Below are 14359 nucleotides of genomic sequence, written 5' to 3' on the forward strand. Positions count from 1 at the left end.
ATTCATGATACTTTTTCTTCATCAGATTGTTGGAAATATAATGACTCAGAACCAAATAATTAGTTTTGCATGATCAAGGAAACTTCTGGCTTATGTTTGTAGAATAGCAGATTTCCCTGTTATGTGACTGGCTACTTTTGAAACTGAGGGAACTTCCAAAAGCACTTTATGATATGGCATCACTAATAGTACACTGGTTGACGCCTTTGTAGATGGCAAAAGCCACAAAACCAGGCCACCCACAGGCAACCTAAGAATGTGGGGTATAAATAAAGTTAATAAATATAGCTGAAGATGGGAGGCAAATAAAAGGTTCGTTGGTGAATGGCTGAGAAGGAGAGAATGAAGCGGGGAAAGGGGAGAGGATGTGGGGGTTGCCAGGGGGAGGGAAAGAGGAAATAGTGTAGGGGGGATATAGGAGAAAGGTCCTCCCTGCAAGTCCTTGAGGGTTCCTTAGCCTGTAAGTGGGCCTTGCCCAGTGGCCGGCACCACAACTGGGCCACAGTTTTCCTAGGTAGAGGATGAAGGCTGGGAGAGGGAAAGTGTAAGACAGAGGAGCAGATGAAGGTAGGTTGGCTATTAGGTGGGAAGGAGAGAAGAAAGCAGGAAAAGGGGAGAGGCTATGGCAGCTTTCAGGAAAGGGAATTATGAAATTGTGGGGGAGGGGGAAATGCAATGTCTCCCACAAGTCCTTATGGGTTCCCTCTTGTTAGATCTAGTCTTACCCACTGGAGCAGCAGAAAACAACTCTCTGCACATACCATTTTTCAAACATAATGGTCTGTTATTTCTTCCACATAACAGACCATTATGTTTGAAAAATGGTATGTGTTTCCTCACAGTCTTCTCTTCTCCAGGCTAAACATACCCATTTTATTCAACCTTTTCTCTGGGAAATGCAGATCATTTTTGTTGGCCTCCTCAGAAGAACAAATCCTTTCTAGTTTGTCTATATCTTTCTTAAAAGTGCAACACCCAAAACTGGACACCATACGCCAGAGTGGAAATGCTACTGCCTGTGATTTATTTGGATACTGTGCTTACATTTTTGTAGCCTAAAATCACATTCGTCTCTTTGCAGCTGCCCATGCTGCTGAGTCACATTCTGTGATTCATTGTAATCCTAAAATAGTTTTCTCATGTGCTTCTGCCAAGCCATGGATTCCCATCCCATACCTGTGCATGTAATTCTTTTTGCTTACATGCAGAACTTTGCATTTCTTTTTTGAATTTCATTAAGTTAGTTTCAGCCCAGCTCTACAACATGTGAATTTTATTTCTGTCTTCTAAGGTGCTAAATATCCCTTCTAGGTTGTGAAGTTTGTCTCCGTGCAAATATCTCTTCCAGTTTTGTGTCATATGCAAGTTTGATTAAGATTCCACCTACCCATTCATCCAACTCATTCATCCAATTTAGGCAGATAATGAGAAGGAGGGCAGGCAAGGATGAGCCAGTACTCAGCTCTTGTGGCCCTTTCTTACATGCACAGGGTAATGCTGATCGCCACTTTGAGATCAGAAAGGAATTTTTCTCCAGGCCAGACTGGTCCAGGGATCCTGGAGGTTCCCCCCCCCTTTCTCTGGGCATAGAGCAGGGGTCACTGGGGGAGTGGGCAGGAGGTAACTGTGGATTTCCTACATTGTGCAGGGGGTTGAACTAGATAATCCTGGAGGTCCCTTCCAGCTCTAGGTTTCTATGTGTCAACTCATTAATTAAAATGTTGCAGATAAGTAAACTGTGACATACTTACCTAAGGAGGACCATCCCTTTAATTGTAGCGCTAACGTTGATTTCGAGTTTAACTCTATTTTTTGAAACAATCGTAGATTAGCAAAATCATGTTGAAAAGTGACAGATTATCAACCCTGAAGAAATGTGTAGCATATATTAATATCATCTTAGGTAACAAATAACACTGAAGGCATTTTTTTGTAATATGAATAGGTTTTAGGGTTTGTTTTCATTTAAAAAACCAGACTGGAAAGATAAACTACTTGTGTCATGAAGTAACTGGAATAAAAATGATGGGCAGATTTCCTTGTACGTTCAAAGACCATTTTCTCAGTATCAAAAGCTGTTGCAGTCTGTTTCTAGTGGGGTGAGACCAACCAAATATAGTTTTCCAGTAAACCTTACCAATATTTAGCAACAACTAATGCACAAATACATTGCATAGTTTGTGCAATACAATAACATTGGATTATACAGAAATAAACATATAGTCAATAGAAAGTGACCATATTGGGAATTCTTGGCATGCTGCAATGTAATTAGAACTACCATGCACCTTTAGAACACCTAAGTATACTTGTATCCCTTTTCTGTAAACAGTCAAATGTGTTTGCATTCCATTTTTTAAAAGCTTCTGTGTGAATTTCTTAACTGGACATTTCCCACTCATATTCAGTGAATTTCAAATAACTTGAATGTGCAAACTCTCTTTTGTTGGAGATGGGCCAACGTATTTGAATACATGACACACCATTCTAGCTGTATGTTTTGGCTTCAGTTATCGTCTGGCTTGTTTCAAAGACCAGTCCAGTTGTATTGCATAGTTATGGAAAATTTCTTATTTCAATTCTATGGTTGTGTTTGGACTTATACCATCTGTTGACAAAGTAAATTTTATTTATGTAAATGTTTACATAACCACAGATGTCACACAGAAGCTTTATTAGTTTTTTTATCCATAAACACTTTCAGACAAACTCAAAGCTTTTTTCAGTAGCTCATACTCAGATAATTTTTCCATCTCTGCAATGTAAAGTAATTCAATTCTATTTTAAAATATTGGAAGGGGTGAAGTATGCTGGTGTCAGAGTGCCAGAAAAAGAACTGTAAGTTTGGCCACCACAAGATAATTGTTCGGTAAAGTTATGCAACCAGCCGGCAAAATATAACTGCTTGAAATTTAAAATTGTTGTTGGAATAAATTGTGCCTATTTTGGCTTACCTGCAGCACTCTTTAAAAGGACATTGGCCATGGACAATCCAGTGCACTTCTAGTGCAGGGTCTGCATAATAACTGCCTTGCCAGATGAGACCAAGCTCCATCTAGCCTGAGCCCAGTCTTGGCCGGGGAGAGCGGGGTATTAAGTTGAAAATCATAAATAAATAGTCCATCATTCTATCTCCTTGCTTACTTGGTAATTGGAAGTATAGGAGACTGCATTTGTCTGTTGTTCTTGACAACCACTTATATCAATTAATTTTTTCGGTACATTTTTAAAAGCCATTTAAGTCTGCTCTGTAGTCATCTTTAAAAACTGCAGCATCCACTGACTGTAAGGGTGCAATTCTTTTGTACTTTGTGACTTTTTACTGAAGGAAAGACTTGTGTCTAATGCTTAGTTTTGAAAGAGGGATTCCCAGCGCAGGCAGTGGCTGACCTTGATTGTGTGTTACTTTCAAGACTGGGCATTCTTTGAGTATACTGTCTGCATATCTGCTCAGTAGACTTTACCTCAGCTGATGGATATTGTCCGTAGCCGGATGTTGGAGGCCATTAGATTTGTTGGACAAAAATATAGCATATGAAAATTTTCTGTGGAAAAATTTCTTCCCCACATCACTGGTTGGAGCACTTCAACATCCTTGTGGAGACCTCCTTGGCAGGTGCACTTCAGGATTTTGTGGCTTCCATGACAACCATGAAGTTATCCCAATGTTATTTTGTACCTTACACATCAGAGCTTGCTGGATCTGCTTTTTTTTTGCCTTGAGCTAGTTGAGAAACTGGACAAAAGTCTTTGCCGTGGTGTTGTTTGGATTTGACTGTTCCTTTGGTTGGGCAAAGGGCCTGTTATGCTAGTCCACCTTTGGCATTTTATGATGGTAGAATTTAACATCTGAGCCATAAAGGAATTTGGCAGCTGGGACACTTGTCTCAGTTTAAAGACAAGAATTCCAAGTTGCTAACTGAAAGACCAAGCCAAAGGAGTACAAACTGAACTCCAAGAGCACCTGTCTGACTCCTTAACCATTGCATTAAAGCCATGGCCACATGTGTGAGGCTGAACAAACTGAAATTATATGGGGATTCAGTTGTCTTTGATAGGTTGGGTTTACAAGTGATAGTTGGGTTGCTGTCATCAGGTCTAATTATACAAAGATTATGTGAGTATCTTTGGATCTGCCTTTGTTTTTTGAGAAATAATAAGCAACCAAGAACACATTTTTAAAATTTGTATCTTACACAAAGGGTCTCTTATTCTGGATAAACCTGACCTTACTATACTGATCCATAGTCCTGTAACTTTCAGGCTTGACTACTGTTAATGTTCTACAGTTGTTTTTGAAGATAATTTTGAAGCTTGAGCTGTTGCAAAAACACAATGCCGTAATTATTGTCAGGTGCTAGTTTACTTTGAACACATTCGGCTGATTCTGTATCATCTGTATTGGCTACCATTATGCATTATAAATTATCAATTCATTGTACTTTTACTTACCTTTAAATCCATGCATAGCTTAATATCAACCAAAGGAAAAAAGACTATAGTTCAATGGTTTTTGAAGCCCAAGAGGACATAGAATATCAATCAATCAAGTTTTATTTCGATACAATATCAGCTCTAGGTAAAAATCAAAGTTAGGTTAAAATAAAAGTTGATGTTTCTGTGAGGGATGATTTGAAGAAGAGAAGGAAAGATCTTCTATGGGGAAAGGTTTTCAATCAGCCGTTTATGAATCCCACTAGACCGGAGGCAAAATTTGGCTATTTGAGTGGTTATCTCCCGAGAGGAATCTGCTAAGAGAAGGAAAACTTTAGCTTCTTCCGATCTCCCAGGAAAGGATGACAGTATGGGGAGAATGTACTGCGATATTATGTCATTGTAGAAGGGACATGGGGAAGGCACTGACTGGGGAAGGCACTGGCAAACCACCCCGCAAACAAAGTCTGCCTTGGAAACGTCGGGATGTGACGTCACCCCATGGGTCAGGAATGACCCGGTGCTTGCACAGGGGACCTTTACCTTTTTTTTTTATAGAAGGGACATTGCAGCAGAACATGTTCTATTGTTTCCACTTTCTCTATTTTGTATGGGCATAATCGTTGATGAAAGAAGTATGGAGATACCTGCCTTCCAGGAGAGCTGAAATAAGGCATTGAAATGTGCAAGTGTAAAGGCCCTTTGATATTTGGATATTTCCAGGAATCCAAGGTAGTCTGCAGGGTGGAAAGGTTTGATGTATTGCAAGATGGGTGAATATTTATGAATCTGAGCCCTATCTGATTGAAGGGCATGTTCTAAGAGTCTCTGCTTGATCGTTTCCTTGGCTTTTTGGTGTTCCAATGCCAATATGGCTTGAGGAGAGAGGCCATGTTTCTGGAGCATCTTCTCTATTGCACTTTGCCAAGTTGAGCAGTGATTATCAGCTAGAATCAGAGGGGTTGGACCAATAGGGTTGAATATGAGTTTTAGCCAATAGTTAAGTGCTCAGATCACATATTGGACTCCAAAGAGATCACTCCAGTTTCTAATCGGAGGAGGGCATTCGGAACACATCTCAGAACTCCAAGTATCTTCCTCAGAAACATCGATTGGATCATTTCCAATAGTTGAATATCTTTATAAATGTAGAGCTGTGACCCATATAGAAGCTGGGGGACGACCTTTCCTTAAAAGGCTTTAAGTGCTTCTGGAATGTAGGAGACTCCTTTAGTAAAATGAAATTGTAGTATTGCAGGGGATGATTTTTAGGCAGCGTCTGTTACATGAGTCACTTGTGCTCTCCAGGGTCTGGTTGACTGAAAGACCACACCAAGGTATGTAAAAGATTTGGTTTTTTCGATGTTGTGGTCTTCGATTTGCTGTTTATAAGTTCGGTGTTTTTTAGTGAAGACAAGGACTTTTGTTTTTTGGTAATTTATGGAGAGTTTTTCTTCTTGACAGTATAAGGTGAAGGCACGGAGTGCTCTTCTAAGGCCCATTTGTGAATAGGACAAGATAACTGTATCATCCGCGTACAGTAGGGCAGGAATCATTCTATTAGCCAGCTTTGGTGAAAGGCACCCCCCTGATGAGGAACTGAACATTTTCTGATTTTATATTTTTCCATGGAAAATTTTCTGCCCCACATGTAAAAATAGGGATGTTTATCAGGCATGTTGGGCTTCAAATCAATCATGGTCAGTGGGCTAAATGTAGAATATGAAATATGGACAAACCACAGTGCTTGTACATGGTTCAGGCTTGTACATGGTGTGTTTGTCTTCTTTTGCTAACATTTTAATTTTGCTGATATTATTTAAATATTTAACTTTTGTATTTAAAATTGAATTGGAACATTTTCCAGAAAAAAATTCCAGAATTTTTCCTCCCAGTAAACCCACATCACTGAAGGAAGACAAAGAGGGACTTTTTCTGCCAAAGAATCATAGTCGGAAAAGCAGGGCCATAGAGCATTCCCAAACTTCCAGGTGTAATGGCATCACAGTCAGGATCAAGACATTTTATATATGTTATGAACTTTTAGTTTCCAATAAGAACAGTAAGTGTCAAGAGTCTATAGAAAGGATCTTTGCCACTTCCTATTGAAGCACCCGGTTTTAGACATGGTCATGGCATTGGGAAACAGTTGGGAAACATGGGAGGTAGTATGGGGGGCTGTTACTCAGGAGAGGAACTGTCAGATGTAGTCTCTCTCACTCTTGACGTGAATGGAGCAAAAACAGGAGAGGATGATTTCTATCAATTCCTTTATTTGCATCTCCATCCACAGCTTCAGCATTGTTTACAAGATTATCCTGAACTTCAAGAGTGGGTTTTGGGGAGCCCAGGGAGTTCTAGTGGGGAAGGGAGACAACAGAGATCTTTACTCATGGTTATTCTTAGGATCCAAGCCACTGAATTATTTTTCTAGAACTGATCAATACATTACTTTCATTTATTTTCCAAGACTTTCAATATGTTAACCTGGACCTGGGTTGCCAGCTCCAGGTTGGAAAATACCTGGAGATTTTGGGGGTGGTGCCTGAGGAGGGTGGGGTTTGGAGAGGGGAGGAACTTCATCATTAGTACCGTATTTTTCCATGTATATGACACCCCCATGTATAAGACAACCCCTATATTTTTTAACCCAAAATTCAGAAATCAAGGGTCATCTTATCCGTGGGGCGTACGGAAAAATATGGGCAGGGAAGACAGCAGAGACCCTGGGAAGGCCGGACGCTGGCTGGCCAGGGCAGCCGGCCTCTTCCCCCCCCCCCCGCTCTCTTTCCCTCCCATCAGCTGACAGGCGCGAAAGAGAGCGGGGACCCTGGGAAGGCCGGCCACTTGACGGCCAGGACGACGGGGCTCTTCCCCCTGCTCTCTTCCCCTCCCGTCAGCTTTCTACTACACATACATACCTTAAATTCATTCCAATACATATACATTTCTGTTTACAATTCTAAATATACAAATATATACACAAGGGGTTGATTTCCTCACACACCCAATTTGAAATCATTCTGATTCAATTGTGCTTCAGACCTCAGATACACACTCTAAGGTGAGGTTCCTACCTCCCCCCAAAAAATGTTCTGTAACTATTAAGATCTGACCCAAACATACAATAATTATCACAAAATCAAACCTGTTTGGGATCAACTATAAAAAGCTCAAGCTTTAAGGAAACTATGAAAAGAGATACCTTAGTAGGCAGCTTTCCTCTAATCCTTCTTATGATCCATGGTTTGGATCAAATTACATGTTTCTGCTAGGCCGTTCTCCACAGAGAAGACCTAGTATGTGGGAATCACTGGATCCAACTCACTGTTTTTAACTCTTTGAATATTTTCAAGCATACCTCATCTAAACCAGTTGGGAGTTACTTCTAGCCAAATACTGATAGGTGTGGCCACTTTAAAACTTGTAATTATTTTATCTACACTGCAGCTGAATTGCCAAGAACAGTCACCTTCCTGATCAAAGATCACATTCAAAGTTTATAAACTTCAGTAATAAATCCCCATCCTGTGGAATGTCCTTTTTCACGTCAATGGAATGCTTTCAGTCCAGCCATATATTATGTACCACCCTACCCTATCCCCTGCTTCCAGAAGCATCAAAATATTGTGGGCATTCTGACCACTTCTGGGCAGCATTTGTGTAATTTGAAAGGAAACATTTTATGCCTGCATGGCCTGGAAAATAACCCCCCTGTTGTTTTATAAATGCTATCTAGAAACTAAAGGGTAACAATTATGATTCTTGAAAACACAGAGTTATTTTATTTCTATTATATTTTTCTTATTGCAGAGTAGCCATGTTAGGTAATTATGGAGTTGGTTACCAAGCATAGATATGTATGTGTCCTAAGAAAATAATACTATCCAGTGTTTAGGCTTCTTATTGAAACCTTACTATTGATGATTTGTATTTAAGATGTATAATAATGTTTAAATTATAATTCAGTCTAATACTAAATCTCAACGTCAAGTATTTGTTTGCATGGTACTGAAACTGGCCATCTGCAGACCAGATAATGGATCCTCTATCTGTAGAGAACTTCCTAAACATGCAGAAAAATACTAGCTTATACTTTTAAATAAACTCATTCTCAAAGTGCCCTATAAGTATTAATTATACTGGGTGCCCTCCAGTAGTCAGAGATCATCAAGGATGGAGTGCTAGTAAAGGGAGAGGGAAAAGAAAACAGAAGGAGAAGAGGATTGGACTTCTGAACTCTCCAAAATCTTACAGTATCCTGGAGGGGGAGACTTGGGTCAGAGGAATATTTTCCAATTGTTTATACTTTCCACCCCTCTCCTTTCTACACATACATGCACACAATCAATTCACCATGAATCCCCAACTTATGAATCTAGGCTTGGATCCCTTTATTCCATATATACTTCTCTCTGCTGTCCTCCACTGCACAGCTTGCTTCCTTTCATGCCAGTCCCTCCCGCTTGCATGATTCCAATATTTTTTTCAGTGAGCCCAAAGTGCTTAGCGTTAGAGAAAGCCAGCTCCACAGCAAAGGACTGCCTGCACAGTACCCAAAGAGAAGCGCATGCAGACTAAATGGATACAAGCCTAGGTTTAGAAGTTGGGGGTCCATGAAGATTTGTTTGTGTGAATGTATGTGTGGAAAGAGGGGCAGGTGAACAATACACAAAACTAGAACGTTTTCCGATGAACCATATCTCCCCCTCCAGGATACTGTAAGATTCTGGAGTCTTGACCTAATGACATGAGAACCTTAAAATATCATTTGATGAGAAAACTGTGGGTTGGGTCTCAGAGAGGATTTCTGCAGATGAAGGGATGGCAATTTTCATCAGTTCTCCTCTCCAGCTTCAGACCTTCTGCTCCCCATTCCCACTGTTCCTGCGGGTCCCCTGTCCTCCAGGAACAGCATTAGATTACGCATTTCTGAAATGCTAGTCTGCTTTTTAGAAGTAATATTTTCAATGCCGAGTCCATGTACATAGTTACAGAGTGTTACCATTCTCTGTTTTACAAGACAACTATGAATGAATGAGGTCAATGTCTAAGGTATTCATTTTCTTGCCATCATTACAGTTTGTCTCTGGGCAGGGCAGAATTAATCCTGAAGTAATTTCAACAGCTTTAGCTATGTGAAAACATATTTCATTTTAGTTTTGTTGTTGTTGTTCTGCATGAAGGAGAGCTAGCTTGAGTTCAAATGTTTTCAGTATCTATGCATATGTACACTTACCCAACTACATTAAATGTGCTGGTGAAGCATCATAAAGCAGATTTTTCTTCTGCATAGCCAAAGTAAATATAGTAACTGTTATGGAGATATACATATGAAAAAAATTCTAGATGTCATTTTACAACTGAAATCAAGGGACTTTAGTATGCTTCACACTTTAAGCGTACTTCAGTATTAGATGATGTACTGTCCTGAGCTGTATACGAGAATCTAAGGATTATTGTACAGCTGATATAAATACATACACACAATATGCAACCATAAAATATTTTATTACTGTATTAGAAATACCTATTACTTCTGGTATACTTTATGAACAAGTTACATATAGGAATTTCTGGTATGAAAATAGTTATCAAATGAAAACTGTAAACCTGTAAAGCTAAAAACATTCAATTAAGTCATGTTTCATTTTATTCCTGGAGTTGGATGACCTGTGTGGACCAGCAGTCACCTGGATTGGAAGGCTGCAATAAATAGTGATTTCTGCCTCTTTTGTCAGTGGGGATCCATTGACAGAAAAGGCAGAAGGGGAGTGATTTCAACCCCCTTCTCCACTGCTTCCTCTCACCCCGTGTGGCTGTTTGTCCACATGGGTCCAGCAATTTCCGAAATAAACTTTCCCAGCATCAGAAAAGATTGGGGGGTGGGGAGTCACAGGAAAGATGTGCAGTCCTTTCATCCATGGATTTCTGGGTCCACCCGAACAGACTGTATCATATTTCTCCATTTACACACGAATTGTCGTTTTGGAGCAGGTTACACTAACCAAGATTGGAAATAAATGTATTTCTTAAGGAAATTGCATATTAGCAAGTAATCAATTTTTAATCCCTTTATGCATCTTTAAATATTATTACACACATTTGACTGTGTTCTATGCTAGCATATGAGTATAATTTGTGACATACAATATTTATAATCAAATATTTATTGTATACTAAGGCTTTGATACAATTTCCATTTTAAGTATACTTATATAAAGTAAACTAGCAGTTTTGGTTTTAAAATGTATACTTTGTTTCTTTTTTTGTTTTTATGCTGTGATTTTATATAATAATGGAATATGCTAGTCAAATTTGCTGCATTTGGTATTAGTCAAATCATATTTTATGTTTTATCAAAATGTTGAAATCTGTGATACTCTGTTTATAGTTTTATTGCTGGCTTAAAATATAAGAATCTGTGATATCACATTTCTAGTATTTTCCCAATTGGGAATGTGTGAGGTCAGATGAATTGGGATGCTTTCCTCAGGGGCCCAATCATCTCTGAGGAGCTGCACATACCCAGAAAATAAACTCACTGTTCCACCTTACTTTCTGACCATCTGTGAGTTCTTTCAAGAGAGAGTAGAAAAGGAGATGGACCTCTTGTACAAAAGGTGGGTGTAATGACAATTAACAGCCTGTGGAGCTTCTACCATTCCTTCTTTAAACACTGCAGTTGTCTCTCCCCAGTGAGTTGTCTCCCTAGGCTCAGCAGAATTCTACTTTTATCTGCAGTCCAAGGGCAACCCCACTTTACTCAATAGCATCAAACCACACAATGTGAAAGCTGAAGAAAAGTGTCTGGTTCCCAAATATTTCTATCATGGCTTTTAGTATTTCCCCCCCCCCCAAAAAAAATATTGCTATCATGGCTTTTAGTATTTTTTTCTGCTTTTCACTCACTGTGATAAGCTATTCAGACACCTATTATGGGTTAAATATATGCAGGCCCTGCAGAACTGAGAAAGGTCCCACAGGGCCCTGGTCTCCCAACAGAGCATTCCATCAGACTGGCCCTGGTTGAGGACAAACAAACTGCTCTTGGGCCAGGAACCTTCAGTAGCTTTTGAAAGCTAGAACGTAGTGTCCTTGGGGGGGGGGGCGGTCATAGTTTACTAATAGTTCCTCATGAGCTGAGATGTTTAAATGGACTTACTGGTGATCTGAGCACTAGCACATTTGGGGTAGCTGGGTGAAGGAGTGGTTATATCCTCCTCTTAAAGCCTGTTATGGTAAGCCAGGTGCCTTATCTAAAGCAAAATATGTGAGGAGGGCATAAAAGTCAACTCTTATTTCTCCCTAAATAATTGTCCCATTGTCAAAGCGCGCAGATTCCTGGGTTCATGGCCAACAGCTTACACTTACATCAAAGTGCACCTAACTACTACTACTATTATTATTACTATGTATGCTTTAATAGTACATCAGACACCATTGGGATACCTGGGGAAATATGCTTGTAAATAATGGAGCAGAAAAATCAAAATGTCAGTTGGCAGTGGGTAGCACTAAAAGAAAATTCATATAATGCACTTAGTTTTCCACCATTCCCAGGGCTCTTTGAAAAAGTCACGGTGGAAGTAGAAGCTGGCATGGTAGACAGAACTGTGGAGCTACTTGTCCTTCTTTTTTGATCACAACAACCAAAATAAGGCTTTTGCTCCATGGAATATGTCTGTAAATTTAAAATAATGTAATTCCAATCAAGCTATTTTAGAAAATGTGCATATTATGATTTCAGCAGCAACCCTCACTGCTGAAACTTGGAATGGTTTTACACTGGAACAACTGTGTCATCCTATGGCTGCTTTCCATGTCCTCAAGTGTCTGGAATGTGAATTAATGGGAAAAGCCATCCTGCTGCTACATCATAATAATATAATTTGTTGTCACCATCTCAGATAATACAGAATTGCTGGGAGATGGATTTTCTGATTCAGCTTGTATTTGCTGAACATTTTTTATTGCCATAGGCAACCTTAATTGCACTGATATTTAATACAGGTAACGAGAATGTTTACAGTGCTTGTATTTTCTTAGAAATATGCTTATGTACACAATCACTTGAATGTTTAATACTATTGAACTATTGAATATCTCAGAGAATGTTGCTCATACCATTTGCTAATGCTACATCAAAAATAGCAGGTAATGCTTCACCTAAAATAGCAGGTAAAATATTTCTCCTGTTGTGAGGCAATTATATACAGCTTGTAATAGATATTAAAAACTTCAACTTACCTTAACACTGTGATGATAAATACAAATTATGGGGCTTTGAACAGTAGTATTCAAATGTCAAAATTGGCACATCTCAATGATGAAAAAAATATTTCTTTTCTAACTTTCCATTACATTAGTAACACAAAACATAAAAATATAGGTAATACATCAGGTGTTACAGCTAATGTATTGCATACATAAGGACCCAGTTTCAGTACATGTCATCTTCAGTTAAAAGGATCTCCTAGCAAGACTGGCCTGAGCTAATGTATGCAGTAGCAGTTTACAATACAAACTAGAATTACTTACTAGTTATGACATTTTTTAGGTCCTGTCACTAAATTTAACATGACATCAGAAGAGAACTGTTAGATCCATTCTGAAGTCATAAACTGTCATATAACTTTGGTAGCCATGTGCTCTTTAAATCTTTTTCTGCCTTGAGTGTTATCCATCTTACTTGGTAAAATTATAGGCACTTGAAGGAAGGAGATGACTCTGGCCCAAACTGGACAAGATGCTGTCCCTGGGTTCACTCTGGGGATTCTACCCCATTCTGTAGAGTCAGGGAACACCCTTAAAGAGCACCATGGGTGCCCAATTCTGGTCAGGACCACTGCAGAGGGAGGAGAGGCTCCTGCCTCCCCAGGCCAGATGTTTGGCCCAAAACCGTTCCAGAGGGGTGTATCAGCAAATAGAATGTAGAAAGCAAGATCCCCTTCTGCATGCTGCAGTGGTCCCAACCAGAACTTAGCCTCCATAGCTCTCCTGAAAGGCATTCCTCATCTCTACATAATGGAGGCATAAACCAGGGGATGCTATCTCATCTAGTTTGGTCCTTAGTATAAGAAGGGTGGTATGGCAACAAACTTGGTAGAAGGGACCACTGCCTACTTACTATCTTGAACCAATCTCCATCCTGTCTGTAAACAATCGGCCCTAAAGGGGCAGTATTGAATCTTAATTCTGGTATTCCCATGACCTCCTTGTGATGGGGTCATAGTTCCTTCTGCTCTGGGATTTATTGCTAACCCCCTCCTTCAGAGCATCTATCCACCTTCAAATCGATCCTGCTCTTATAAAAACAAGCTGCTGTCTTATTTTATCCTTAGCAGTGACTACCTCCACTTGGCTTTTTTAAAATCATCAATACATGTTTCCTTTTATAGATATGTTTGGCATTCTATCCCTTACTTGAATTTTTCAGTATAGCACCCTTCTCTTCATACAGTGGTTGTATATGATCTATTGTCTTAATTGTACATTCCAGTAAATTCTGATCAAGTCTGAAAATCAAGCAAGAAATTGCGGCAGTAAGGTAATATGTATAGCTACAGGCTTCACAGTGATGCTTGATAAGTGAAACTTTTTTTACTATTAATTAAATTGACAGCATAATACATTTTTCTTGTACATTCTAGATTACAGATTTATGTTTTCCAGATTCTTCATTTTGCAGTAAAAATGGAGCCAGTTTTAAAATTGTAGTTTCTATGAGCAATCTAAATTTGGGCTGAATAACACCAAAGATTATACTATATTTCATTCAAAGAATCTATATGTTCTAAGTAGTATACTGCCTTAATTCTTCACATAAAATTTCCAGTATATTTACTGACTTTGTATTGAAATTTAACTCAGAACACACTTAATAGTCTGTTCTATTTCTGTAATGCACAGCATAGATGCATAG

At 39.2% G+C, this 14359-nt stretch overlaps 1 protein-coding gene across 1 annotated transcript in view; it reads left to right on the forward strand.

Annotated features, from left to right (window-relative positions):
- The window catches only part of CENPP (centromere protein P), a 191992-nt gene that overhangs the window by 109511 nt on the left and 68122 nt on the right, over positions 1–14359 (forward strand). The window lies entirely within an intron of this gene.

Source organism: Euleptes europaea, chromosome 1 (assembly GCF_029931775.1).
Source record: "Euleptes europaea isolate rEulEur1 chromosome 1, rEulEur1.hap1, whole genome shotgun sequence".
NCBI lineage: Eukaryota > Metazoa > Chordata > Lepidosauria > Squamata > Sphaerodactylidae > Euleptes > Euleptes europaea.